Genomic DNA, 7056 nt, shown 5'->3' with positions numbered 1-7056 from the left:
CGAGCAACTTTGGGAACCCCCTTTACTTCCCTCAACTTCAGCTTGCTCATCTGTAAAATGGACATTTATAACTGCCACCTATTTATAGGTTTTTTGGAAGGCACTAAGGACATAGAAACTAGCTTATACATTGTAAAGGGTGTTACAAATGTCAGTTATTATTATTCACATAAGCTAATATGTGGAAGCCTATTTCTTTATGGAATGTGTCTGAATACGTAAGCGTGATGACATCTTATAAAGTGTCATGAGCCTGTTCTTGTTTCTCCCACTCAGAACAGAGAAATGGTTGACAAGCATTAAAACCACATGCAATTTCAAAGCCCTGGCCAACTAATTGGGAGGGACTATAGACAGCAAATGTGGTGATGAACAATAATGCAGTGTGGCAAAGCTGCCTCCCCAAATCCCCAGGTTAAATAGACTTAAGCAGCCCACAGTGTGGCCTCGCCTGCGGAGGGTTCTAAGAGGATCATTCCCCCGTGGCAGGCTGGGTAAAGGTGAAAGGTCAACCGGCCAATCCCAAGACAAGGTGTTGGTCCAAATTGGGTGTTTAGAACATTTGCCGAAGGACTTAGTCTGCTGAGTTTTTATTTCCAACAGCAAAAGTATTTAGGGAACAAAAAAAGACTTTTGTGTGGAAGAATTCAAGACATTTAGTTGGGTCCTCTCTTCTTTAAAGGAACAAAAAAGGTCAAAAAATTCCGTCCTATTTTAAGGAGACAATTACAGATAAAACACACTAAAGCTCGTTTTGTATTCTGAGAACCAAGCTCATATTGGTATGACTTCCTGTTCAATACCTGTCACTTGAAATGAATCTTCCACTGAGGCCAAGCAGAACCACCAAGAAGTACATATGATTGCCTGGTACACTGGCGTCTAAATTCTTCCAGTATCTTTTTTTTTTTTTTTTTTTTTTACTTTTCAGAGCATAAATTTTCCAATGAGATGTAGGCTGGAGGCAAGGGCAGGTAGAAGGAGACAATTTTAGAGTTTGATAAAAGAGGTGTAGTTGGACACCTGCCTCCATCCCTAATCCCACATACTCCAAGGCCAGAAAATATTCTTCAGTTATTCTGCAAAATACTTAGGGGCTGGCTTTGGCTATGTTGTCATCCAAAGATGGAATTCTATAGCAATGAGATCATACATCTGCAAAGTGGCATTTTTGAAGGAAGAGAAAAACATCTCCTTAGACATTTGTACAGCATACTCTGAAAAGGCCCCTGGTCAATTTAATCTAGCACCAGAGTGCTCATATCACCTTTCTGAATTCTGAAGATGTTGGCATACATAGTATGCAGAGGATCACATTAGGAAATCCCTATGAAACTGGCACCAATTAAATGTGTTTACCTTACTTTTGCAAATACAGGCCAGAACATTTTAAAATGCAGGCAGCATTTTAAAAACCAAGCTATTGCACATGAAACTAACTTCAAACCCTATAAGCTACAAAATTTAGAAAATTAAGTGTGTGGATCCAGATAAAAGGTAATCTGGGGAGTGGTAGTGGTGGTGGCAATTTTTCAATCTACCAAAGGAATTCCAATGGAATTCTTTTGGATAGCAAGATGCCTTAATGAGTTTAAATAATATGGCATACAGAAAACAAAAACGTGAGTGACACACCTTCTGCATGAGATAAAATAAAATGCCACAAAAGCAACGAGCCTGAAACCACAGTCCTTAGCAACATGAAATTCTTCTCATCTGAGGCCCAGATAAGCATAGTGTGTCCATCAGTCGCTCTGCCATGAAAAAGCAGCCAGTTCAGCTCAGTGACTGTGACTCCAACAATCACACTCTGCTTCACCTTGAGGTAGGAAATCATCATGCTTCGGTAGGAAAAAGTGCTTTATGTGTACTTCCCAGGGTATCGCACAGAATATTAAAAAGGCATGTACGCAAGGGTCAAGAGTTAAAGTTAATAATTTTTATTGCTTCATCAAAGCTATTCTTAAGAGAGCCTGACATTTTTTTATTTCCTGTGTGTGGTGGTGCAGAACACAAAGATGGTGCTAGCGTGCCACACGTGGTTTGTGCTGAGCCTCCAGGTTGACCACCACTGTTTTTGCACCATCAACACAAATGTCAACAAAGTGGAAAAAAGGCAAGTAGCATTTTAGTATAAAGGGAAAATAGTTTGACCTCACAGACCCCATTTGACAACTGCTGTGCTGGACTATAAGTCACGAGGACTAGGCCTGTCCAGTGGTGTGCTGGGGCCAGCTAGTATTGGTTCGCAAGAGCTAACTGTTAACTTTTCAGCAATTTTTGCAAAGCAGTTAATATTACATTAGCTGTTTGATATCAGTAAGAGTGTTTACTCCATGGAAATCAGCAAATATTACAAATCAGGGTCTTTTTTCCCCCCACCCACCCAGGGAGCTGCTTGTTAAATGTCTACCAACACACCACCGGCTGTGTCCCTGCTTCTTTGTGAATCAGCATCTCCCACGTTTAGGTATTCAATGAAAATTTGTTAAATAAACAACGGTAAAGAAATAAGTCCACTAATGCTTGATTGCCTCTGGGTTAAATGATTATTCAGCAACTTAGTTCCTTTTCTGAAACCCTTGGGCCAGATGTTTCAGGATTCTGTTTTTTAAAAAAATCTGAGAATGATATTATCGAACATGTAACGCACATTACATAAAACCCGTGGCAGTGTCTACAACAGCACCGCGGTGGGATAGGAAGCTTATAAGAAGTCTCACATCAGTTCCTGCCAGGTTTTTCTGCCAGATAAGTTGGGCGGGGGGGCACCAAAACCTCTGGTTTTCTGAGCTTGGGGGCTTTCAGAATTGCAGAAAGAGAGTGCGGACTCTCTTGGGCTTTGAGCTGGCAGGGCGGGCAATCAGACGCTGTCTGGTAGTGACCTCCCCGTGGAAACCACCCGGCTGAAGCCAGGTGGCCTCGGGCCTCTCAACCGCACGTTCCACACACAGGCTGCGCACGGTTTGTCTGCAGGTGGGAAACCAGGCCATTGCCTTGGGCCACATAAAAACCAAAAAAAAACAAAAAATGATGGGTTAGGTGCAACTCCGAGAGAACGTGGGCCTGCTAGAGTCCGGGAAGGCAGGAGCGGGCAGAAAACCATGCTGGGCCAGTTCCCTGTGCCCGCCTCGCTGCATTTTCTCAGGCCCTGCCCGGTGGGGGAAGAAGGGGAGCCCCTCTCCGGTGCTGGGTTTACCCAGACACCAGCGGCCCGATTTACTAACTCCGTGTCTTCAGCGAGGCCTTGGCGGCAGACCTACCACAGGCCGAGGATGGCGCCCGCTGGGCCCGGGCAGGAGGAGAAACGTGGGGGCAGAGGGCGCGCCGGCGGCCCGAGCAGGCCCGAGCAGGCGGCCTCCTCAGGCCTCTGCCGACACCGCGCTGCCCTCGGTGGCTGGGGGGCTGCTGTCGGACAAGCCGTAATCCCATAAACTCGCATTTGCATCTCCCTCATTAGCTGCTGGGCGTCGGGGAGGCAGGTTCCCGCAGCTGCCGGGCCCATTCCTTCACGCCGCCGGCCTGGGTGGCTGGGTAATGAAGTCACGGGTGCCTGTGAGGCCTACATGTGCCGAGGGGATTAGGAGTCTTAGAACTTGTGTGAGCCGATGTTGCCATCTACTCTCCACCGCAGCCCAGTAATTGGATGGGAGGAGAAACGGCGGACCCATTAGTCTGTCTGTTTACTCAGGAGCGGGGTGCTGGAGATTCAATTTTGCTTTCTTTGGCTCCCTCGCCTTTGTGAGGCGGGCCTGCTTTGTCTCCTCTGGCCCCGAGCACCTCCAAACACCAGCCCTGCTAAGGCGACTGGGCCACAAAGGAGAGACACTGGTGACCAGGGGCCGGGGGCTGAAGAAAATGCAGGCCCGACTCAAGTACTACTTGAAGGCAGCCCCAGCCCGTCTAGTCCAATCCTGGGATACAGAGCAAGAGGTAATTGAAATTTATCAACACTTCTGGGCCTTTTTTTTTATTATTATTTTATTAGTTCTCCACATTTGGGATTAACAATCCTCAGCATCAAACGCACCGCAGGCTCCTTATTTGGGAAATGAATGGTTAGACATTTCGGAGGCTTCACAAAGCGTTTGTTGTAGTTGCCCAGTTTGCATAATTTTAATAGACAAAAAAAATAACATGAAGGAAAAATCCATTTCCTGTGCTGTTTGTACAGCTGGAGACAGAGCTCCTTGTGCCTGATGATGTAAGAGATGTGACATTGTTTCGCCCCCTCACCCCGACAATGAGGTCCCACTAATGTTGTTAACAAAACTGGACCCGGCAATTCTGAAAACTTTGAAGCTGAACATTGTCTCCAAAGTGTCTGGGGCGCCGCAGACAGAACGATGTTTATTCATCAGCAATGCTGGGGTTTGCAAAGCCCAGAGACAAGGACTCTGCACCAGCAAAGCGTGAAGAAAGGGAAATGCAGACTGATCACCAGGCCAGAGCTTGAAGCCAGAGAACATGGGAGGGAGAAAGGGGGGATGTGAGTTTTCTTCCTTAAAAATATTGGAGAGGTACAGGAGATTATTTCAACTCAGATTCTGTGAAGGTTTATCTTATGTTTTCATTTTTTTACATATATGTTAAAAGCTATAGCCCCGTCCTGGCCGGGTGGCTCAGTTGGTTGGAGGAGCACCATCCCATACACCAAAAGGTCGTGGGTTTGATTCCCAGTCGCGGCACATACCTAGGTTGCAGGCTTGATCCCAGGTGGGGGCACGTACTGTAGGCAACTGATCGATGTTTCTCTCTCTCCCTCCCTCTCTCTCTCAAAATCAATAAAAACATATCCTTCGGTGAGCAGTAAAAAAAAAAGTCACAGCCCCCACCCCATCCCCAAATTCTGATGTGAGACTTGCTGTGCAAGTCATTTTATCACTTGCTGAAATATTCTATTTCAATTGGGTTTATGTGTGAATGTCTTTAATAAAGGAACAAATTAAAACATCTATCAAATGTGAGTCTGAATGTCTGAGTTAGGTCATTTGCAGGGATTTTAGTGGAATCTTTTAGCGAGATTAAGGGATTCAAATGAGACCCTGATAGGCATTCACAGAGAAACACAATACCAGTCTTTACCAAAAGTTTCCCACAGTAAAATCAAATCTTTAAAAGCAAAACACAAGCAAGCCGGAAAACCAAATAAATAAATGAAACACCACACAATAACCGTCCTATGAACACATTTATGTCTGTAAAACAAAACTTATCCATTCCTATCTCCCTCTGCCTTTATTATTTTAATCATTTTTTCCACTCCTGGTAACAATGTTAGTAAAAGTGATTGGCTCCCCCGTGCCTGACGCTAATTCACTGAACATTTTGGAGCCCCTACTCTCTGCTGTGTTTAAGTTCAGGTTCGAGAGAGGCCAACTCAACAAAGTGCACCAGATTTTAACCACAACCCAGAAAGAAATCTTATTCAAAAGACAGTGAGGAAGAGAAAATAGGAGAAAGTTTTATCCTGGCTCCAATAATGATCTTGAAGCCAGAGATTCAATGCCTCTGAAGAGCAGAATGATCCTTTAAAATCCTTAAATCCAATGATGCAACCAACACGCTAAGTCCTCTTAGCAAAAATTCAATATAACCTCCTAACTTGTTCCAAGCATTTATGAGCTATTGTGTTCTGAAATTTTTGTAACCCTGGTCTACAAGCTGATCTCCTAGCCACTCTGCATCCCTCTCAAGCTTACCTTTGCAGAATATATTCTTTGTGGGGAAAGAATTTAACATTTTTGAACAGCCACTTACCATAGAGCAGGTGCCAAACATGCAGCATCCTGCTAAGGGGGGATGATCATTCTCCCATAAGAAAACAGGCTCAGGGAGACTGAGCAGCCTACGCAAGGACACTCAGCCTCTAAGCAGGTGAGCCACCCTGTCTGACCTCTTGCTCCATAAGAAACCATTCCAAGGTACATGGTTTTAAACAACAACCATTTTATTATTTCTCACGATCCTGTGGTTTGGCTGGAGGTGGTGCTGGACTGGGCTGGTGTGGCTAGAGCCGGATGGTCTAGGATGGCCTCCCACAGGTGCGGCCTCAGGTGGGATGGCTAGGACAGTGGCCCTCCCTATGTCATCCTTAAGGAGGCTAATGCAGCCTTGTGCATATGGTGGCAGCCTTTCAAGAGGGGGGGAGCAGAAGCTGTGAGGCCTACTGAGATCGAGGCTCTGAACTCCGAGTGCCTTCCCCTTATTCTATTGACCAAAGCAAGCCACCAGGCCAGCCAAGGCTCAAAGGGTGGGAGAACAGATTCTGCCTCTTGATGGGAGGAGCCATAGAGGATGTTTGGCCGTTTGCAATGGAACACATGGCTTTTTGTCTGTGCTTTCAACTCGGGAGTCAGTCTGTGTTCAAATCTTGATTTTACTAGGTGTTAGCTGTGCCGCCTTGGGAAAGTTAACCTCTTCCTGCCTGTTTCCCTACCTGTTAAATGAAGATAATAACAGGGCCCTTCTCAAAGGGTGGTTATGAGGATTAAGTGAAATGTGTGTGTGTGTGTGTGTGTGTGTGTGTGTGTGTGTCTCACCTAGAATACTGCCTGGTACAGAGTCTGCACAATATTCTAAGTATTAGGGACTATTATTATTGTTGCTGTTCTGCTGTTGTTAACTGACACGGTGTACTGCCTACTTCAATATGTATTAATGTTTAGTATGTGCTATGACCTAGGGACAGAAAATAAAGGAGTTGGGTGGGAAAGAGTTAATATTTATTTACCACCTACTTGTGTAGGCTCCACTCTAGGTGCTTCACAGGGAGCCATTCACTTAATTCTTACAAGAATTTACTTCTTACAAGAATCCAGTAGCACAGGTGTTACTCGTCCTGGTTCCAGGTAGACCAAGGTGAATAGACATGGTCTCTTTTTTTCAAAACGCTCATACACTAATGTGGAAACATTACCCCAAAAAACGACCTCTGTTTGGTTACTTCACAACACACTCGTGCACGTTAACTCACTGGAACGCAAGGGCGTTTTTGTCGTCCCTGTGAAGCAACTGAAGACACTGATGTGCACAGAAATTGAGCATCAGAGACCC

Source organism: Miniopterus schreibersii (assembly GCF_964146895.1).
Source record: "Miniopterus schreibersii genome assembly, chromosome: 12".
Taxonomy (NCBI): domain Eukaryota; kingdom Metazoa; phylum Chordata; class Mammalia; order Chiroptera; family Miniopteridae; genus Miniopterus; species Miniopterus schreibersii.
Note: the sequence above shows the minus strand (reverse complement) of the source record.